Here is a 22,682-nt window from a genome sequence, read left to right on the forward strand (position 1 = left end):
AGGATTTACTGAAATAATTTAAGTTAATGCACATGGGATGTTTCAGTTGTTAAATGAACGTTTATTTCTAGCTTCCTCTTTATTCACTTAGTCATAAACCCAATGAATATTTTCAGAGCCCCTAGTATGTGCTGGTTACTTGCTCTGCTACTTAAAGTACATCAGCAAAAAAGCAAAGAGCCCTGCTCTCATTCAGTTTTTACACTGTTCACCAGATAAATTCCAAATGAGTCAGAGTCAAATGTAAAATATAAAACCATATAATAACGAGAAGAAAACATAAGTGAATACTTCTGTAATCTAAAAGTGGAGGGAACATTTCTCGCTGTGATCTGTAGATTGCCTTGGGCAGTATGGCCATTTTAGCAATATTAATTCTTCCAATCCAAGACCATGGGGTATCTTTCCATTTCTTTAAGTCATCTTTAATTTCCTCAGTCAATGTTTTGTAATTATCTGCGTGTAAGTCTTTCACCTCCTTGGTCAGATTTATTCCTAAGTATTTTATTGTTTTGGGTGCAATTTTAAAAGGGATTGTTTCTTTACTTTCTTTTCCTGCTATTTCATTGTTTGTGTAGAGAAATACAACTGATTTCTGTATTTTAATCTTGTATCCTGCTACTTTGCCAAATTCTTTTATCAGCTCTAGGAGTTTCTGTTTGGAGCTTATAGGGTTTACTTTATATAGTATCATGCCATCCACATATAGTGACAATTTTACCTCTTCTCTTCCGGTTTGAATCCCTTTTATTTCTTTTTCTTGCCTGAGTGCTGTGGCTAGGACTTCCAAGACTCTCTTGACTAGAAATGGTGAGAGTGGGCATCCTTGTCTTGTTCCAGATTTTAGTGGGGAGGATTTCAGTTTTTCATTGTTGAGTATTATGCTGGCTGTGGATCTGTCATAAATAACTTTTATTATATTGAGATATGTTCCCTCTATACCCACTTTGGTAAGAGAGTTATCATAAATGGGTGTTGAATTTTATCAAATGCTTTTTCTGTATCTTTTGAGGTGATCATGTGATTTTTGTCCTTTCTTTTGTTGATGTGATGGATCACATTGATTGATTTGCATGTGTTGAACCATCCTTGTGTCCCTGGGATGAATCCAGCTTGATCAGGGTGTATGATATTTTTTATGTGTTGTTGGATTCTGTTTGGTAATATTTTGTTGAGGATTTTTGCATCTATTTTCATCAGTGATATTGGCCTATAATTTTCTTTTTGGTAGTGTCTTTGCCTGGTTTTGGTATTAGGGTGATGGTGGTTTCATAGAATGATTTTGGGAGTACTCCCTCCTTTTCAATCTTTTGGAAGAATTTGAGAAGGATAATTATGAGCTCTTCTTTGTATGTTTGATAGAGTTTCCTAGTGAAGCCATCTGGTCCTGGACTTTTATTTGTAGGGAGGCTTTTTTTAATGCTGATTCTATTTCATTTCTAGTGATCGGTCTATTCAAGGGGTCAGTTTCTTCTTGATTCAGTCTTGGTGGATTGTATGTTTCCAGAAACTTGTCTATTTCTTCTAGGTTGTACAATTTGTTTCCATATAGTTGTTCATAGTATTCTCTTATGGTTTTTTGTATTTCTATGGTATTGGTTGTAATTTCTCCGTTTTCCTTTCTTATTTTTTAATTAGTGTTCTCTCTTTTTCCTTCTTGGGGAGCCTGGCCAGAGGTTTGTCAATTTTGTTTACTCTTTCAAAAAACCAGCTCTTGGTTTGATTGATTTTTTCTTTTTTCTTTTTTTAAATCTCTATGTTATTTTTTTCCTCCCTAATCTTTATTATTTCCTTCCTTCTGCTGACTTTAGGTTTGGTTTGCTGTTCTTTTTTCTAATTCTTTTAGGTGATAGGTTAGGTTGTTTACTTGAGATTGTTCTTGTTTTTTGAGGAAGGCCTGTATCGCTATGAACTTCCCTCTAAGGACTGATTTGCTGCATCCCATAGATTTTGTATGGTTGTGTTTTCATTGTCGTTTGTCTCAAAGTATTTTTTAATTTCTTTGATTTTATGATTGACCCATTGGTTTTTGGTAGCATGTTGTTTAATCTCCATTCTGTCGTGTTTTTTGTTTTTTGTTTTTTCTCCTTTGTGTTTCTGTGGTTGATTTCTAGTTTCATGGCATTGTGGTAAGAAAAGATTCTTGAAATAGTTTCTATCCTCTTAAATTTTTTGAGGCTTCTTTTGTGCCCAAGTACGTGGTCTATCCTAGAGAATGTTCCATGCACACTTGAAAAGAATGTATATTCTGTTTTTTTGGTATGTAATGTCCTAAACATATCAACCAAGTCCAACTGTTCTATTGTGTCATTTAGCATCTCCATTTCCTTATTGATTTTCTGTCTGGAAGATTGCCCAATGATGTTAACAGGGTATTAAGTCTCCTACTATGATTGTGTTCCCATCAATTTCTCCCTTTATGTCTGTTAGTATTTGCTTTATGTATTTAGGTGCTCCTGTATTAGGTACATATATGTTAGTGAATGTAATATCCTCATCTTTCATTGCTCCTTTAATCATTACATAGTGTCTGTCCTTCTTTATCTTTATGGCCTTTGTTTTAAAGTCTATTTTGTCTGAAATCAATATTGCTACTCCTGCTTTCTTGTAATTTCCATTTGCATGAAATATCTTTTTCTGTTCTCTCACTGCCAGTCTATTTGTGTATTTCATCCTCAAGTGGGTCTCTTGTATGCAGCATATTGTAGGTTCTTGTTTTGTTATCCAGTCTGCCACTCTATGTCTTTTGATTGCAGCATTTAGTCCATTGACATTTATGGTCATTATTGATAGATGTCTGTTTATTGCCATTTTGAACTTAGTTTTCCAGTTGATTTGGTATTTCCTCTTTGTTCCTTTCTTTTTCTTTTGTCTTTTTGTGGTTTGATAATTTTCTTTTGTATTATCTTGGTTTCTTTTTTGTTTTTGTGATCTATTGTATGCTTTTGATTTCTGGTTACCCTGTTTTTCAAGTATATTAACCCATTACTATATCTGTTTGCTTTAAACTAATAGTCATATAAGCTCAAACACATCCTAAAAAGAATGAAAAAAAGAAAAAACATCTGTATTTTCTTGCTGTCCCTTCCTGCCTTTAATGATTTTGATGTCCTCTTTTACATCTTCATGTTTATTCTATTGCTATTCATTACAGTTATTGCATTTCCAATTATGGTTTTCTCCTTTCTATACAGTCCTGATTCTTTTCTATTTAGAGTAGACCTTTCAATATTTGTTTTAGCATAGGTTTAGTATTGCTGAATTCTTTTAGTTTTTGTCTGTGAAATTAAAAAAAAATTTTTTTTCTTAAGGGCAGTACTGGGTATTGAACCCAGGACCTTGTGCAGGTTAGGCATGTACACTACAGCTGAGCTATACCCTCCCCCACTGTTTGTGAAATTCTTTATCTCTCCTTCTATTCTAAAGGAGAGTCTTGCTGGATACAGTATACTAGAATGCAGCTTTCCTCAGTCAGGACTTTGAATATATCTTACCACATACACATACCACATCTTCTTTATCCAGTCATCTGTTGATGAATATTTGGATTGTTTCCATGTCTTGGCTATTATGAATAGTGCTGCTGTGAACATTGGGGTGCATGTGTCTTTTCAAATTATATTTTTATCCAGGTGTATGCCCAGGAGTGGGATTGCTGGATCATATGGTAAGTCTATTTTTAGTTTTTTAAGGAACCTCCACACTGTTCTCCATAGTGGCTATACCAATTTCCATTCCCACCAACAGTGTAGGAGGGTTCCTTTTTCTCCACACCCGGGATAATCTTGCTTTTGATTGTACTATACATTATATTAAATTGAATTAGCCTTTGCTGTGTAATATACCATTATCACATGAGTGATATTCCATCATATTCATAGGCTCTGCTCATACTGAAGGAGAGGGGCTTATATAAGGCCAAGGATGACTGGGGTTTATTTTAGAATTCTGCTTACTAAAATTACATGTTGAGGATGCTAGGGAATGAATCCATTTTTAAATCTGATTAAAAACGAATTAAACATTTATACTACCTTTCTAAATAAATTACTTCTTTTCTACCTTTTTAACAAACTATTTTTTTGCCTAATCAAATATTTGATGAGGGAGAGTTTCTCTTTATAAAAGTATTCCATCAAATAAAAGAAAAAGGAGTGAGAGAAGAGATGAAATCATCATTCAGTAAACTCTAATGAATTAATTAATATAGGAACATATCATCAAACAGTGTTAACATACAAAAAGAGAAACAACTAGACATCATATTCTTCCTGAAGAACAACACAACACACATGAATTGGACTTGCCAAAGAAATTGAACCTGAATTTGATCAAGCTTCTAGGTCTCACCACCAATACATAGGAAGTACAGGCACCAAAGAACCATGGCATATGCCATCACAGGGAAAGTTAGCAAAATCTGTTCTGTAAAGAACTCTAGAGAACTTAACAAGCAAATTGAAAGTTTTGTTTTTAAAAAACATGTTTATTTTTGTTCTGACTCAGAAAATTTAGAAAATGCAAAAAAGAAAAAAAGATTCCACTTATATGTGGAATTTGAAAAAAAAGGGCACAGATGAACTTACTTAAAAAACAGAGACAGACTCACAGATGTGGAAAACAAACATACAGTTACCAGGAGAGCCAAGGGATAAGGAATGATAAATTGAGAGTTGGAATTTGTAGATACAAACTACCATATATAAAAGATAAACAACAAGTTCCTACTGTATAGTACAGAGAACTATATTGAATACCTTGTAATGGCCTATAATGAAAAAGAATATGAAAACAAATATATATATATGTATAAGTGAATCACTATGCTGTACATCAGAAATTAACATAACATTGTAAATCAACTATACTTTAATTAAAGAAAAGAAAATTCACCCACAAGTCCACCACCCAGACACAATGCTTATTAACATTTCTATGTATTTCCTTATGATCACACATACTCTTACAAAACACATACTTCCTTTATGATATGTTAAATCTTTACAAATAGTGTTAGAATCTGGTTTACTGTTCCTTCAAGATTGTACTAATAGAGCACTGGTGTGATCATTTGAGCTTTAAGTACTTTTACAATTTGAAATATAACCCACATGGCATAAAATTCACTCTTTTAAAGTGGATAGTTGTGTTTTTCAACATTTTTACAAACTTGAGCAACCACCACCACTATCTAATTCCAGCACATTTTCATCATTCCCAAAAGAAAACCTTTACTTATTAGCTGTCAGTCCCTATCTCCCCTTCCCAGCCCCTGGCAAACTCTAATGTACTTTCTATTTCTCTGGATTTGCCTATTCTGCACATTCTTAGAAATGTAATCATACATAAAGTAGCTTTTTGTGCCTGACTTCTTTCACTTAGCATAATATTTTCAAGATTCATCAACGGGTGTGTTCATCCATCTATTACTGCTTCATTCCTTTTGATGGCTGAACAGTATCCCATTGTATAAATAGACCACATTTTGTTTACCTGTTACCAATTGATAGACATTAGGTTGTTTTTAGTTTTTTTAAAAACAATTAACATACTAAGTATAATTGGATACTATTTTAGCAGGGGATAAGGTACTAGGACTGCAGTATCTCCTAAGAGGATCAATTATATGTGCACATACATAGCAAAATATATTTCCACATATCACCTCTTATATATATATACACACACACACACACATATATACATATATATGTACTTGTATACATATATGATAACATTTTCATAACTCTTATTTGTAAAGTTATTTTAATGTTTTCATCCTTAGTAAGGACAATGCTATGGAAATCATTGTAGACTTATAAAACTGTGTAATACTTCTAGCCTTCTAAATGTGAATTGGGATGCATTTATTCTTAATATAAATAATTTAGGCCCTGTTTAATAGTTTTACATCATTTACTTCTTCCATGTGGTGCCAAATTTAGCCACACAACTATATATATATATATATACACAAATGAAGATATTTGAAATATATTTATTAAACAAATTTGCTTTATATCTTACTGGATTTTCTTTAGTGTTGATTGCTGTATATTGCACAGCATAAGGAATGAAAAAAAGAGAAAACAATACTGGGTTTATTTTAATAAAATTCTACCTCATAAAACATACTAATAAAAATAATTTTTATTTTAATAAAATTAAGTCTCTTATTAAAACTCACCAAAATCTTGACAAAGGACAGATTTTTATTTTTAGACATGCACCATTACTTTATGAAATTGCTTTTGTTTTATTGTTCTGTTATTCCAATACTAAATTGACATTTTCTGTGACAAGCCTTATTAATTTGCAGGAGTTATTCCTTATGGCAGCATATATTCAGAATGCATGGTATGAGAAGGGGTAGGGGGGTTAGAGAAAAATGGAAGTGAATTGAATAATTTAATGTATGAAAAAAGAAAATGTTATGCAACAGCACCAGAGGAAATTCCATGAATTTGAATAATAGATATAATAGATGGTGAAGGTTTTTGAGTTCTTTAGAATATTAGCATCTCTGTAATAGAGCTTGAGACTTGGAAAGGACCATAACAGGTCATCTGGCATTGCCTTACCTTCAACAGAGCCTCAAATAAAGTAACTTCGGCAGAAGTAAAAATCCATTAAAAATCCTCTGCAGCAGGACATTCATCAAACTCTCCCTATGGGCCACTTATCTTTGGGGAAATCATATTTGGATACATTTCTGATAATACTGAAATGGTGTGATGTTCCTGGAATGTGACTGATGAATGCCTGGCAGTTGCAAAGCAAAAATATATATACATCATGTTGGGTAATACATGAAACTCTAGCATTGTGTGTGTGTGTGCACGTGCGTGTGTGTGTGTGATACAAATAGACCCTGCATTTCTATGGCAGAGATCTTTTTAACCAAACATAATTTGGAAAGCCAAGGAGTTTTCTTTCTACACACAGATCTTCACTGCAGCAAGGAGATGGAATAGAGAGCAAATTGGTATCTGTGTCTTAATCTGTATTTTTTTTCCAGCTATGGTTTCTTTTTTATGTGATCATGTCTATGATGGGTAGTAAATAACCCAAATATTTACTTAAGTTCTTTTAACTTCAACTTCCTCATTTGTAAAATGGTAATAATAAAAGTATCTTTGTTATAGGGTTATTTTAACAATTAAGTTAAATAATTATTATAAAATTCTTAATACCATGTCTGGCACATAGGGAGTGCTCAATAAATGTTAGTTACCATTTTTATGATTATTCCTGTTGCTCACTGTCATCCACACAGGTCGCTGGCAAGACATCCCGTCTTCTCTCCATCTTTGTGCATAACTGAAGCAGCTTAACTAGTAAAATGGACATTATAACAGCCTGAGGTGTTTCTATACTTTGAATAGGCTATAGAGTAGATCTATGTGATAAAAAAGCGGCTGAGGGGTAACAAGACTGCTTCATGCGGACTCAGTCTACCTTCAAGTAAAAATGGATTCATCCATTCATTCAACACTCAACGGTGTGTAGCATGAGGAGCCACACTAGCTTGGCCATAGTAATAGGAATTAACCAATCTGTTTGAAAAAAATCTATTCTTCACATTAGCTGAGAGAAGCGCAAGATCGAATTATAAAAAAGATATATGATGTTATCTAAATACTCCAGTTTGGCAAATGCTTTTCGCATTATTAGGGACAAGTGGAGATGGCGTGGTTCCCAAAGAAGAGTGCTATTTGTCCCAACTATTTACATACTTACTGAATTCTTTCAAATATTGAAACACTTTGAAGGGTTTTTTGTTGTTGTGTTTGGTCTTCCTTGTTTGTACTCCTATTCATTTTGTCAGCAAATCTTGGTCAGCAAGGGCTGCCATAACAAAATACCATAGACAGACTCATTGTAAAAATGTATTTTCTCACAGTTTTGGAGGCTGAGGTCTGAGATCGGGGGCCTGCATGGTCACGTTCTGGTGGTGGCTCCCATGTCCACTTCCTCGCTGTGTGCTCGTGTGCTGGGGTCAGCTCTCCGGTGTCTCTTCTTGTAAGGGCACTAATGTCATCAGACCAAGGCCCTGCCCTGCTGACCTGAGTACCTCCTAAGGTCTCATCTCTAAATACCAACACATTGACGGCTAGGGCTTCAGTCTATGACTTTTGGGAGGATACTGACGTTCAGTCCATAACAATATCTGAAAATAATGAAGTTGCAACATTTGCTGCTTTTTATTTGAGTCATTCACAAGTTGAGTCATTCCAGTGTAAATCTATTCTTAGAACTTTAGTATGCATTACAATTTGTAACCCTTTTATTTAATATAACAATAAATTGGAATGTTGAAAGTGCTAATGTGTCGGCTTTGGATAAACAATTGAATTTTCACATAGGGAAATATACATATAGATACCGTACATTATATATATATATATATTCTTCTTCGTAAATCTTTCACTGGTTCTCTAGCACCTTCATGATGAGGTTACCATTCTTTTGTAATCTAGATATGCATGTGTTTCTTTTCCTGATGTTACTGTTTTTATACTTAGATGATCTCTTCTTCCAATGTCATCTTATGGATCTCTTGGATACTATTGATAAACAGGGGTAACTTCACTTTATAATCTACCCGGTGAAGGGTGGAGGTGGTTTGGTGAGGTTGACACCCACTTTTGCAGTTGTACCTCTAAGTTTATCATCACTTCCTTAGGCCATCTTGCCTTGCTCATTTCCTTCAGAGGAAGCACACTGGGCTACAATATAGATAATGCAGATCTCGGAACTAAAGGGCCACATTGCTCTCAAAATGTCAGTACATGAGCTGAGGAACAAATATAGACATGGTATAGACTTAGTAGTCTTCTGTTTTATGAAAGTGAAAATCTTTTCAGACTAAAGCCAATAGTTCTTTTACCTTTCCTTCCCTCATCTGCTATCCATTTAGATCCATCATGCTGGGGCTCTTATTCCCTCCCTCACGGTGCTTCACCTCTCTTACAAGAGGAGGAGACTCCACCTTAAGTCTTGGAAACTTGGATGACACTTTAAGATTCAGCCCAATACTAATGGATCTTTCTTCTGACTAAGCCATGAGGAGTCTAAGGGAGTCTAAGACAGTGTGTTAGTCCTTTCAGTCTGCTATAAAGATGCTTTAAGGAGGATGGCTTATTTATTAAACAACAGAAATGTATTTCTCACCGCTCTGGAGGCTGGGAAGCCCAAGATCAAAGCACCAGCAGATTCAGTATATGGTGAAGGCCTGTGTCCTGGTTCATAGATGACCATCTTGTTGCTCTGTCCTCACATGTCAGAGAAGTGGCAAGGCAGCTCTCTGGGATCTCTTTCGTAACAACACTAATCACATTTGTGAGGCTCTGTCCTAGTGACTGAATCCCCTCGCAAAGGCCCCATCTTCTAATACCATCACACTGTAGGGTAGGATTTCAACACAAGAATTTGGGGGAGACACAAACATTCAATCTATAAGAGATGGGAAGTGGTATTAATTTCAGTTCTGCCACTAGAGGGTGTGAGTCTTTATCAGGTAACCTAAGATGTAAATATAATGCATCAAGGCAAAAGTTTTTATGGAAAAAAATTAAATTAAGAAAAATGTGTTTTTTTTTTCCTTAGGAGCCTGGCTTTGATCTTGTTCTGTTTGAAAAAATAGATTTTATCAGTATTGTGAATACAAAGAATTTTACTTTTTCTTGACCAATCCAAGCAATGCTTGTATTATAAGAGAAATCACACTTAATGTAAGTAAATGATTCTTTCTCTCTCTTTTTTCTATTGCAGTGTGGTGGTATCAGTTCTGATTAGAGTCTTTTGTCCTTATATGAGGAACGTTCCATTTCATCCCGTTGTACTTAGGTTCTCATTTAATCAAGTTTACAAATTGTTCTTTGCTGATCCTGTTGATGTAATTTTCTACCATTTTCACACATGCTCTCCCAGTTCCAGTATTTCAAGCTCCTAACAGTTCCTTATTATAAGCTCTCGATACTTTATATTTTCATGAAAAATCACGGAAATACAACATGAGATGAAACTCAAAAGAAGAAACAAAAGCAAAGTTGCTTTTGTGGAAGCAGGGAGTGACCCCAGCACTCCACCCAGTTATCTTCTTCCATCTCCAGTGCATAGACTGTCATGTTCCTACTGAATCCTCTCCATTTGTCTCCTACTCCGTCATCTAGCTGGTTCCTTCTCTGACGTCAAGGTTTTCATCCTTGGAAGTCTTTTCTCACTTGCAGCCTTTCCTGAGAGGTCACAGCAGTCCAGTCTCCCTCTGTCACAGTACATCGTGCTGCTCTGTTGGAGCGGGTTTTCTCTCACTAACCTAGGATCAGACAGTGTTTGAGAACAGGTACGCGTCATTCATTTTTGTCTTCCTTGTGCCTGGTGTGCTACTGAAGACATGGTAGGCATTCAGTAAGTATCTGCTGAATGAATTAATGGGTGAATGAGAGTTTCTGAAATTCCATCCCTGCCTTAAAGCATATTTTCTGTGTATATTAGCTTTACTTACACAAATAGAGTCAACTCTTGATTCTCCAACATTATGGAAGAAGAGGAATGAAATGCACAAGATTAAGATATTTTGATTTGGCATTAAAATTCATTTCTATTCTTATTGAGTAATTATCCTTTATTTTCTGGGCAGTGTCAATGTTTAATTCAAAATTGTTAAGCACCATTATAAAGCTGACTGAGAAAGGACTTGTACGCTGTCTAAGTTCACTGTATCCTTTTTCAAAACACTTCCCATGTCCCACACATCCAGGGATAGGGAGCATTGTCTCTTAGATGAATGCTAATCACTACCCTAAAAGAATCCACCCCTGAATGTTCCATCTGGACCTTGAGACTTTCCCCAGGGAAACAATCATTTTGTTACAAGTTGCATTTTCACTTAGTAGCTTATCCTATGTTGGTGTTCAAGTGTGTGTGTGTGTGTGGTGGTGGTGGGGCTGATACATGCTGGGGCAGAAAGTGTGCAAAGTGTAGCTGTGTCAAATAGACTATTTACAGAGGAAGTTTACAGAGAGGCAGATACCCTCAATAAAAAAGTTACACACACACACATATATATGTTCCTATATGTATAAACATTTATATATATATATATATATATGTATCTATATGTATGTAAAAAAATGTATATATATAAAATGTACAAGTAGCTCTTGTCTAAATTGTTAGGGGCACTGCTATTGACTAAATTTTGTCTTCCCTCAATTCTATGTTGAAGCTCTAGTCCCCAGTGAGATGATATTTGTAGGTGGAGCCGTTGAGAGGTTGTTAGGTTTAGATGAGTTCCTGATAGTGGAGCCCTTGTGGTGGGATTAACATCTTTATAAGAAGAGACACCAGAGAGCTTGCTTCCTCTCTCTCTGCCATGTGAGGACACAGCAAGTGGACAGCCATCTAGAAGCCAGGAAGAAAGCCCTCACCAGTACCAGACCTTCTGGTACCCTAGTCTCGAGCTTCCCAGCCTCCAGAAATGTGAGCGATAAATGTCTGTTGTTTAAACCACCCAGTTTATAGAATTTTGCTACGGCAGCCAGAGTTAAGACAAGTATGTTTTTTAATCTCTCTCAGAGTGAAAACCCAATTAGATGTACTTAATTTGAATTCAAATGCCACTTACTATGAGATACAGAAAAAAAGACTATTTTTTGCTCATCTCATTTCACGTTTGTATCACACTAAATTATCAGTTTTGATCAGCAATGTTTTGTGCTTGCTCTCTCTAATACTCAAGGTGAATGACAGATGTTGTGGGTATCCGGAGTAGCCCCAAATCTTCCTCTAACATCTCCTTAAAATAGCTTAAATGCACTGCCCACGTACAGAGTGAAACAGTGCTCTCGTCACTATATCTGAGAATCTTCAAGGAGTTTATGTTGTCCAAACACCTCTGACTCTGAGTTCCTTCTCCTACTCTATTCTTATTTATCTGTCGATTGCTTCTGTAGTTGTTCTTTTCTCTCCATCAGATTTTCTTTATTATGCCCCTTCTACAAAGAAATCAACCAGAAATAGCTATCATTATTAACATTTTTAAAATGAAAAGATTCAGAATAATGGATGAGAATTACAACACACCAACGATTTCAGCCTGAATATGTTAAATATCTTATATTTTCTCATGTCTCTGTACCTAGAGCATTTTCAGCAGGTGCCTTTCTCGAGTAATCCACCCCAATTCTCAAGATCTTTCTCCCTAACTTCTCTAAGTAATCTTTCTCAAGCCCCACAATCTTTATTCTGCCAGGCAGTTTTACTTTCAACCTTCATTGTGCACCAGGTACTAGGACTGACTTTGTAAATCTACAATGGTCCATTAATAACCTTCCAGTATAGAGTTGTCATCCACCTCTGAAATAAATGCTGTGTGCGCCTGGAATGTGTAAGCACATTCGATTAAAAAATGATAGTAATAATATATATAGATAATATATAGACTGTGTGTATGTGTGTGTGTTCCTTTCTTATCTACCTGGAAGTGCTGGTCTTTCTAGGAGAAATGGTTCGTTCAGGTAGTCATTTCTTTAACACTATGACTGTGTGTGTAAGGACATCTAGCTCTATTATGCACACGTGTATGAAGATACACAGTGTATACTTTTATGTTTATCTACATTAAGAACATATCCTTGCTAAACAAAAATCTCAAAAACTCAATTTGTCTATGGGGATTTAAGTAGAAAAATTCTAAGAAAAAATCATTTTGTCTGAAAACTTAAACACAAATTGAAAGATGTATTGTCAGGCTCATTTTGCCTTTCTTATGAAAAAGCATTTTGTTTCAAAACTTCATCTTTAAAAGAGATTATTTCCCTATATGTAAAATAATTTATATTCTTAATCATATTTTTTTATGTAATAGTTACAGAATTATAAGCAATTGAAAGAAGTGTCCCTTATTCTATTTTCCACTGAAAAATACCCGTTTATTTAATTTATTCCATATCTGTATGTATGTTTAGAATTTAATTACATATAGGTCCAAATTAAGGAAGTGTTTTGAGTCATCTTTAACTTAAAATATGGAACCTTAAAAAACTTTAAGTACACTTTAATTAATGTAACACCTTATTATTTTCATAATAATTACATTATTTTCCTGAAATAAAATTGGATCATCATGTTAGAATTACTCTACCCTCGTTTTTGGTAAGTTAAAATATGACAACTTTTTCTGTTATCTCATTTATAGTCATATTGATGGGGATTCATTTTTGTTTACAGAATTACATTGATTTTGCAAGTTCCTAAAAGGCTCTTGGAGGGAACGGTAATGGAATGGATGGATGCGTTGCCTTGTAGATCAATCAGTGAGAATTTCATGGATTGTAAAGTGAGGACAAATGTACCGAGGTCAGCATTTTGTTCCTGCTGCTCTTTCTGGAACTGCAGCCAGTGACTTATTAGTACTAGTTACATACTTGCTGGAATAGCAAGTGAACAAGAGCACAATACGGCAGGGTTTCTTGGCAGGGAGGTGCGTTCTCTGAACTGCTTTAATTCTGGTCATTGCATTAGGCGCAGTTCATCTCTGATGAAAGACTCTCAGCCAAGACCTAGGAATATATCAAATAGAAGCTGATGCCTCATTTCTTTGAGCAGGGCTCTCAACTGCAGAGACAGGCATGGGTAGACTGCAGTGAAGTTGCACGAGAAATGAAAAAGCTAACAAATAGTTTTTGTGGTTGTTTATTCCCTTTAATGTTATTTCATGGAAGATAATAATGCTACAACCAGGCTGATGTGTGTGTGTGTGTGTGTGTGTGTGTGTGTGTGTGTATGTATATGTATACAAACCTATGAGTAAATATGTGAGTCTGTGTATATGTGTGTGTTCATACCCAAAACTATGTCTACAACAGTGATGTGACAGTTGTCTCTTACATAAACATGGTTGAATCTGATGTTTAATAGTGTAGGTAGGAATTTTTATTCTCTCTGGGAACTGAAAGTGTAATAAGTCTGTGATGGTGGGATAGGATACAAAGAAGGTCATCAATGGAGGACTGACTGAGTAGGTAAAGGGCCTTTGGAGAACCTATAGGAAGTGAAATTGATTCTATTCCCCTCAAAAAAAAAAAAAAGAAAAGAAAAGAAAATGAAAAAACAAATGGCAACTAACAATGAAAGTGATACAGTTCCGCTGCTTTGGGGTGATGTTATGGAGGTATGTGGTATAAAATTTACTATTGGAATTTGAGACATGAAGGTTCACAGCCCAGGTTATCTGGGAGCAGAACCTGAGCCAATGACCATGACCTCTTGGCTGCATCCAAGATTCACTGTGTGCAATGGAATCCTGGGGAAACTGGGAATTGCATTCTGGTACCCTGAGGTTTTATAAGCCTGTTTAGAAAACGAAAGAAAACATCAGTGGTTACAAATAACAGCAATGTGTTTTATAGCTAAAAACATCTAAGAAATTCCAACGTGTATTCCAGGCTATACATTTAATGTTTGCCGTGTATACTATGCAGTGTTTTCTATTAATAATATTTATTACCTAACTTTTTAAGGAATACTATACTTGAATGTCAGGAATTGATAGGAAAAAAGGTGGGGATGGGGCTGGGAGACTATACTAATGTTTAATGACTCTAAATACTTGGGAGAAATGAGGAACTATCACATGGATTATACTGCTAAAAATGGCTCTGTTATCTAATTGAATTCTTTGTCCCAATCTCTTCCCTGCTCTTTATCTCATTGCACTGTTCTATCTTCTGCTACTTAAACTCCCAGAAACAGAATGTTAGTAACTGTCTCCCTTTCCCTGACTTCTGAGACCAATTTAATAACAATGGCTAGATTTCTAGGAAATGAGAATCTTTCTGGAGTCCACTCTCTAAGAACACTCTTCTAGGATTTGAGGGTAAATGGAGAGACTAAAAAGGAACTGAAAAAAAGTTGAAGGCATGGATAATTATCTCCTGGACTTTTGGACAATTTATTTAACCTCTTTAAACCTCAATTACTTTCTTACAAAATGGGAGTGTAAACTTGATAATCCTCAGAGTTTAAAAGTCTGTAGTATTTACAGCAGGGACAGTGGTAAACTCAGGACTGCCGCCCTGTCTATATGCTTTTAATTTTATAAGTGGCAAAATAACCTTTCTAATGAGCCATTGTTTACTGTTTGAATTTGCCAGTGGCTCGCCAATAATTCCTTTCCCTGACGGCTTGTACAATTATATGAAGAGCCCCTGTAGACCCATTCCGTACAGGTGGAGGGAAAGCTGTGAAGCATGAAAGCTGAATATTACTTTGCGGCTCTTCCCACAGTGGCTCATTGCTTGTTCTGGGATCTGAAAATTCCCAACTACAGGGAAAGGAGAAAAAATAGAGCAAGCAAATGGGACCAGGGAGGAATCTGCTTAGATAGTACAAAAACATTTGACCCTTGAACAGCAAGGCTTTGAAATGCATGGGTCCACCTATACCTGGATTTTTTTTTACAAAAAATACAAAGTCTGTCCTCTGTATCTGTGGGTTCTGCCTTCACAGAGTCCACCAACTGCAGCTTGCAGACTTCATATGGGATTGGAGGTTGATTGAATAAGTGGATGCGGAACCAGAGGGTATAGAAGGCTCACTAAGAGGCTTGAGTATACGCAGAGTTTTGTAACCGTGTGTGTGCCATAACCAATCCCCCTGCAGATACCAACGGAAGACTGTAATTCATATTCTTGCTGTCCTTTAATAATGTGGAAAGTTTAATGTGGAAAGATGATGAATTTATGTTGGAGATGAAAGTTGAAGGTTTAACTGTTGTGCTCTCCACGTGATCTAGGTATTTTGAAATGTTGAGAGAAGTTAGCACTTGAGGTAGAGATTTATAGGTCACCTTCCAGGGTATGGTAGCAATAGAATTGAAGGAGATTCTCCGCGAGAAACAGTAGGAAGAAAAATGAAATTGGTAATGTGATGTTGGGGGAAACGCATATGTTTTTGATCAGCAGGAGAAATAGAAGCCAGAGAAACAAACACAATGAGCATGAGAATAAAGAAGCATTTTAAGAAACTGCATTGACTTTGATTAGCTCACACGAGGACTTGGGTGGTGGTTGCCAAGATATTATCGATCTACTGTGAATTGACCTAGACTTTGCTTAAAACTTGAGTTCTTCAACCTTATATTTTAACCTGACCATATAGTGGAGAAGGTGCCTCCAAAGGACTTGGAGAAACATGTTTGCTTTTTGAGAATAAAGCACAAATCTATTGGGAATAGAAATTGTATTCTCTAGACCTACTTAGAAAAGTGTAGTTAAGGGGAGAATGGATTGGCTTGTGCAGAGAAAGTCCTTTAAGAGAAGCAAATTTTGGCTTTCAGAATAAGCACTGTCCAGGAAGAGAGAGATGACGTTTGGGGGACCCAGTTCATTTATGAACAAGGTGTTTTTTGCTGTAGGCAGATAGATATTTTTAGACCTCATTATGGCTCCAGTGAAATATTCACCATGTCAATCCTTGGGCTTTGCCTTAAATCTGTGCCATTGATCAACCTACTTATCCAATTATTTGGCTAATAATATTGGAGGAAATATGGACATTAGAAGAGATATCCTCCACTACAAATTAGAAAATTGGTATTCTTAATTTTACATCTTTTCTTGGTGAGAATTTAGCGAGAGTAATTTTTATCACTTATTTCTGAGTACAGTATTATGTCCCAGTTACTGGCCTTGAGACATTGAAGATCAGACTCCAGATCCTGGTAAATCCACATAGGTCATGTCATCCTGTGAGGCCACTGTGCGTCTACTTCCTTCTCTTACTTCTCGACTTTCTACCATCCATTTTCTATACCCCAGATTTCCGAATCTGGAGTTGTTTGGTATTCAGTAGTCTTTTCTTATTAAATGTGTATGCAGATCTGCTAGGAGAATCATCAGGTGCTACACGATTTTCTGACAAGTATGTGCAGACACTAGCTGGCTGAATGCCTAGATCGGTATGTGGTAAACACAGCTGGCTGATTGACCGGGATCTACTTTGCATTTGATGGTTGCAGAATACTTAAGTGCTTTGTGTACTTCTACGTTAGGGTTCCTCAACTATAGGAATTCCTGGGGTTTTAGATATCCAGTATAAATAGATTTCAGCACAGGAGAAGTGTAACTGAGCTGTAGTTAACATTCCACTGAAACAAGAGAATTCAGCCCTTCTGCTATTCTAATTATTTACTCGTTTTTCTGTTTCATATTTTTGTTCTCTTTCAGAGACCAGACTTGATTGACTTCTAGTAAACCCTAGGGAAGAACACCTTAATAATGAACTGATAGTTACATGCATGTAATATTTTTCACAGCACTGAGTGCTGGGAGCACATTCTCCAGGTTAAGCTCACGTAGGTTACTGCAGACGTATTGAACACTCAAGAGGGAGGATGCTAAAGCCCTGTCTATATTCAGCTGAAATGTTTGTGTCAGTTGACCTTTTTTAGTTTTCTCCACTATGTAGTGTTTCTCCAATGTCCGTTTGTCTAACATCTTCAACATAACAAGTAATAGAAAAGTCTCATAGTTTTAATTGTTACGGCTAGTGGTCCTTTTTATATAGATAGATGAATTCTTTTATCTACTTCTGTCAATAGATACTATTTGCAAATGGATTGTTTTAAAAGCTTTATGGTAAAGGGCATGCATCTGGAGCAAGAAGGCCTGAGTTTGAATGATAGGTTCTCCAGATATTAGCTGTGTGACTTTTGGTAAGTTACTTTAGCTCAGTTTATCCATAAGGTGGGAATAATAATAGCTCCTATGATCTAGGGTTGTTTTGAGGTAATATTATTTAAAATACATAAACCACTTACTATAGTGTCTGAAACATTAAATGCTATGTAATAGATGGCTATTGCTGTTATTCAGCGTATTTATTTGGATATTCAGGCAACTTAAAGATTTTTTTGAATGATAACGTCCTAATTTATGAAAAATTACTTTCTTCTTATGAATATTAATTAGGCTAGCCTTTTATAAAATCACATAGTCAACATTTATTCAATGTAAACAATATTTCCTCCTCTCTCCTCTTTTTATATTGTGATACTTTAATACTATTAAGTTCTCTAACAAAACCTAAATGATTATATTGAGATAACACATAACTAAGATTGTGAGAACTTGCAGAATTGGTCTAGTAATTTAAAGCAGCTTAGATTTGTCTAAAAGATATTTGCTTATTGTTAGTAGGAATCCCTGGGTCTGTTAATAATATTATCTCTGACTGAACAGGAGTGCCTGAAACTAGGTATGTGTGTTTCTACATATAGCTTATTTTATTTTCAATTAATGTGATTGTTTATAGTCAAAGGAATCACACCAGATTTATTTGATACCTGAGGAGATAGTTCTTCATATTTGATTATTATTATATTGTATTGCATCACATATAGACATTTTTTTCTGTAAACCTCTTACCTTAAGGAACTGAAATGCTGTGAAGAATGATATATTAATGTAAAGCAGGGGAAGAATTTCATTTCACTATTAGGAGAATTCATGCATTTTGTTCCAGTTATCACTCTTTATTTCACATACACAGCTAACCTTAAGGCCACGTTTACACGGAAGTTGGTTCACTTTGAACCTGTGTCTGTGTCACTTGCGATGATTTCTAGGCCCTATCACATGAAGCAATTTCAGTAAGTGTTTAACTTGAAGTGATTTACATTCACACATAGACCACAGGGAGCTCACTTGCACGTTCCTTCACACAACAGGCTTTCATAACTATTTCTCTAGAAAGCACATTTAAGATATATGCATCTGGTTATATTGTTTAAAATGTTTAATTTTCTCCTCACCTCTTCCTTCTCTGAGGTTAGGAAGAAAGTGTAACTTTTTTTTTCTCCAGCCTATGATGTTTTGACTTTTCTGTCTATAGGATTACTGAATTTAATGGGGCAGGGCAAGAAAATTTAGAAAAAAGTAAATCCCGAGGAATTCTGTAAGAGACAAGATTAAAAAGTCTTAAAGAAAAAAGGCTAATTCAGAATCACATTAACACTGTAAAGGTTCAAAACACTATTCTTTAAAGGAAAAAGTATAACTTTGAAGCTTTTGAAGATAAATTATTTGCATGTTAATGATAAATGACTAATTTCATTTAAATTCAGTTCTTCTCTGCAGTAACAAAAACTTATAAAAGCAATCTTTATCTTGTTAAAAATCTATTTTTATTTGCTACAAATATGTTTTATGGGCTAAGGGGAAATTTGTAACTCGATGAAGTAGATAGAACGCTTCTGTAACACTGTTGATTAGAAAGCAGCTTTCAGTGTGATGTTGAGATCATCTTAGAACTGTATGTGAAAAGACTGAGTGACAGACATCCAAAAGTTGGTTCTATGGGTATAGAATAAAGGGGAACTGTTATAATGAGGCAGTAAACTATTTCATTCAGAGTTGATGTGCTCAAGAAAACAAGCCTGGGGTTCAGCCAAGTTCTATGAATTACATCATTGTGTTTCTAAAACTTCATAAAGAATCCTAGACGCTTTCAGCTTGGAGACTGAGAATCTGGTTTGAGAGTGTTTATTGATCAAAGAAACCAGATGATGGTTAATTTTCCTTTCACACTGTGATGATTTCATTGATGACTGAGAAAACTTTTTACATACATGCACACATGCACACACATGGGCACTAACTTTCTCATGTCTCTAACCCAGTCCTCAGAGTTGTGTCTGTATGAATCAAAGTGACTGTGCACATTGAGAAAGAACACTGTGCACATCAGGAAAAGTTTAAAAAATGCAGTTTCCTGAGTGCACTGTGACTTCACAGTGTTGGCTTACATCTCTGATCTCTTTTATGTCAAAAGAAGCAGTTAATCTCAGGTTTTTTCTTATTATCCTTTTCTATCAAATGTTGTGAAGAAGAATGTCTTGGAGTCTGCTTTTTAAAATTGTCTCCATCAAAATTATTTGCAGCTTACTGGCTTTTTCTTAGCATTTCTGACTCATGTTATTTTGATTAAACCTGAAATGTCTACCTCTTCTTTCCCAATCACCAGTGTTTGGGGATCTTGGAAGAGGGAGAAAAGTGGCTCATCATTTTTTCCAATCCTTTTCTGATCCTTTTAGCTTCATCTTCTTGGCCTTATGTTCTTGACTTGGCAAAGGGAAAGGGGCTTCGTGTTCTGACCGATGGAAAATGGTTTTAATATGTTACTATCCTCTGAGACAGTCTTGCTACACAGGTTAATGTTAGTTTCATTTCTTCTTACTCCTGTATTTGAGCCTAAAAATTCCTTGGAAGAGGCTGCTTAGAGTAATGTTTTGGTTTGGTTACGAGGGTACAGAGAAGAGGAGTGGTCTCTTATGCAGATTCAGCACGTTCTTCTCTGGAAAACTCTCCGTCATTTTGGAAGTTCCTAGTCTCTTCCACATCCTGGGGGTAGCACCCCTCTCCTCTCCAAATGCCGGTTATGCTGTTTTCTAGGTCTCTAATCCACTTGCATTCCCAAGCCTCATCTCTATTCAGTAAGTAACAGCTAAGTTTGCTTAGTAAAAGGATTTTAAAGCAATAAGTCTTCTTTCTGTTGGTAGTTTATAGACATATTTTCAATTATTTTCTTATCATAATTATTCTAGAACTTTTTGGTCTTGTATAAATCGTGGAAGACTCTATTGATTTATTTATCTCAGGAATTGGCAAACTTTTTCTTCAAAGGGCCAGGAAAGAAATGTTTTAGGTTTTATAGCCATGTGATCCTGTCACATCTACTTGACTGTGCTCTTGTCACGTAAAAGGAGCCACAGACAATGTGTAAACAAATGAGCGTGACTGTAGTCTGCTGACACCAGCCTATCCAGCAGCTTCACCTTCATGTTTCCTTTCTGAAGCCCAGTTTTCTTTTTTCAGTATTAAGTTGGTGAGCACATGCTCAGGGAAGTAGGCACCTCAGCGTCAGCGGATTCGTCATGATTATGTAAACCAGCGAGGATCTCCTTTTGCCAACGGTGGGTTTAGAGATAGGTCTATACCCCATTTCTGAACATTGAAACAAAGGAACATCAGTTGGGGTCCTCTGGTGACTGTTTTGTAGCAGAAGGTCACACAAGAAAGGCAGTTTCCTGAGGCAGCTACATTATGAGGATGGGACTAAAGCATATCTGTTACCACACGATGATGATGATAGTGATGATGATTTGTGCTAACGTCAATTAAGTCATCAGATCTGTGACATCCCCAGATCTGTGACACACACTGGCACCACCCTTTTGGGGCAGAGATTGCAATATTTAAGAATGGATATGTTTAATTTGTTTCACAAGCCACCAAAACTCTCAGCAAGGATAAACTTTATGTCTCTGGAGACCTAGTTAAAAGTCCATGAGAAGCATAAGTACCTTAACAAAGCTATCTTTTTCAAGGATATCATTGTGAAATAACGCTTCTTCTAAGATCTCTTAGAGAATGTTAGCACTGCCACTTAATGTAATTTTTATATGTATAGAAGAATATTTTCCAAGATTTAAAAGAAATGATAGAGTAAAATCTAATTAAAAAGTTGGAGATTTCTGTGGAGAATTTATAGATTTTACAGAGGTTTATGGTACTTATGCACACGCATACAGTATTCTTTCATTGGAAAATGGATGCAGTGTGTCTCATATTGTCATTTATGGGGTGTGAGGTTACGTAATCCAGCCTCCAAATATTCATATTTATGTGAATTTCCTTCTACACAATTCCTTCCTTGTCCAGGAAATACCACTTTATACTACATACACATTTCATCGTATCGTAAAACTCCATCCATTTGATCAAGCAGTTTAGTTGCCGACATTGGAAAACTTTCTGTTAACCCAGAAATAGCTTTGTATTGCAAAAACTTTCCACTTGATCATTAACATTCAAATGGAAATTTATTTCAAACATACTCCAATTTCAATCTTAGCTCAAAATGTAGGCTATCAAAAGAAGAAAGTTCAGTTAGAGCCCCCTTCCCCACCCGTTAACCATGGAATAACGACACCAATTTATTTTTTAAAGCAGGCTCTTTGGCTTGGCGGGAGCAGTTCTGCCCTTAATAAACTAGCCTTCCCGCTTTCTAATTAGAGAATTAATTTTTTTCCTTGCTGAACATTCTGTTTGAATTTGTTTCCCTGTCCTGTTTAGTTTCTTCCTGATTTGTGAAAGTAAAATATAACCATGAGAGTCAAATTTTGGATTCAGCTTTAATGACATTTGAAGGGAAACACAAGAAAGGGAAAGCCATGCTTTTCAGATGTTCGCTTGTCTTCTTTTATTGTTATTCCATCTGGCAATAACTGGCTGTCATGGTCAGACTCAGGAAGAGGAGTCTCACAGTAAATGGACCATCCTCTTTTATATACTCCTGAGGTCTAATCGCCAATGGAAGACTTTCCTTGAGATGCACACACAGTTGCTCTTGTGGCACCAGTGTTCAAACCAATAGATGTTACAATGCTCAGAAATACATCTATCAAACATTTACAGGAAAGCTGAATTTTTTTTTTAAACAGAAAAAGTCTCCTGGGTGTGTCTATCTGAAGATTCTCCTTTTGCTTATGGACAACACCTAAAGTCTAGTCTTTCAACTACCCTGAGCTATTTTAATCCTACAAATTCTAAATAGGCAAAGGGAGTCTCAAACTTCTAGGTGGCAATTTACATCTCATTGGGGATATCAAACCAGTT

The 22,682-nt window shown here is 35.8% G+C and overlaps 1 protein-coding gene across 3 annotated transcripts in view; it reads left to right on the forward strand.

Moving 5' to 3' along the window:
* The window catches only part of CHODL (chondrolectin), a 269,810-nt gene that overhangs the window by 134,325 nt on the left and 112,803 nt on the right, over positions 1 to 22,682 (forward strand). Inside the window, exon 1 of one of the 3 annotated variants that reach the window (XM_072967938.1) lies at positions 20,959 to 20,977. The exons of the other annotated variants lie outside the window; for them this stretch is intronic. The gene's annotated coding sequence lies outside the window, so the exon portion shown is untranslated. Of the gene's footprint in view, positions 1 to 20,958; positions 20,978 to 22,682 lie in introns of those variants that run through there. 3 annotated transcript variants of the gene reach the window in all.

This window comes from Vicugna pacos, chromosome 1 (genome assembly GCF_048564905.1).
Source record: "Vicugna pacos chromosome 1, VicPac4, whole genome shotgun sequence".
NCBI classification, from domain to species: Eukaryota; Metazoa; Chordata; class Mammalia; order Artiodactyla; family Camelidae; genus Vicugna; species Vicugna pacos.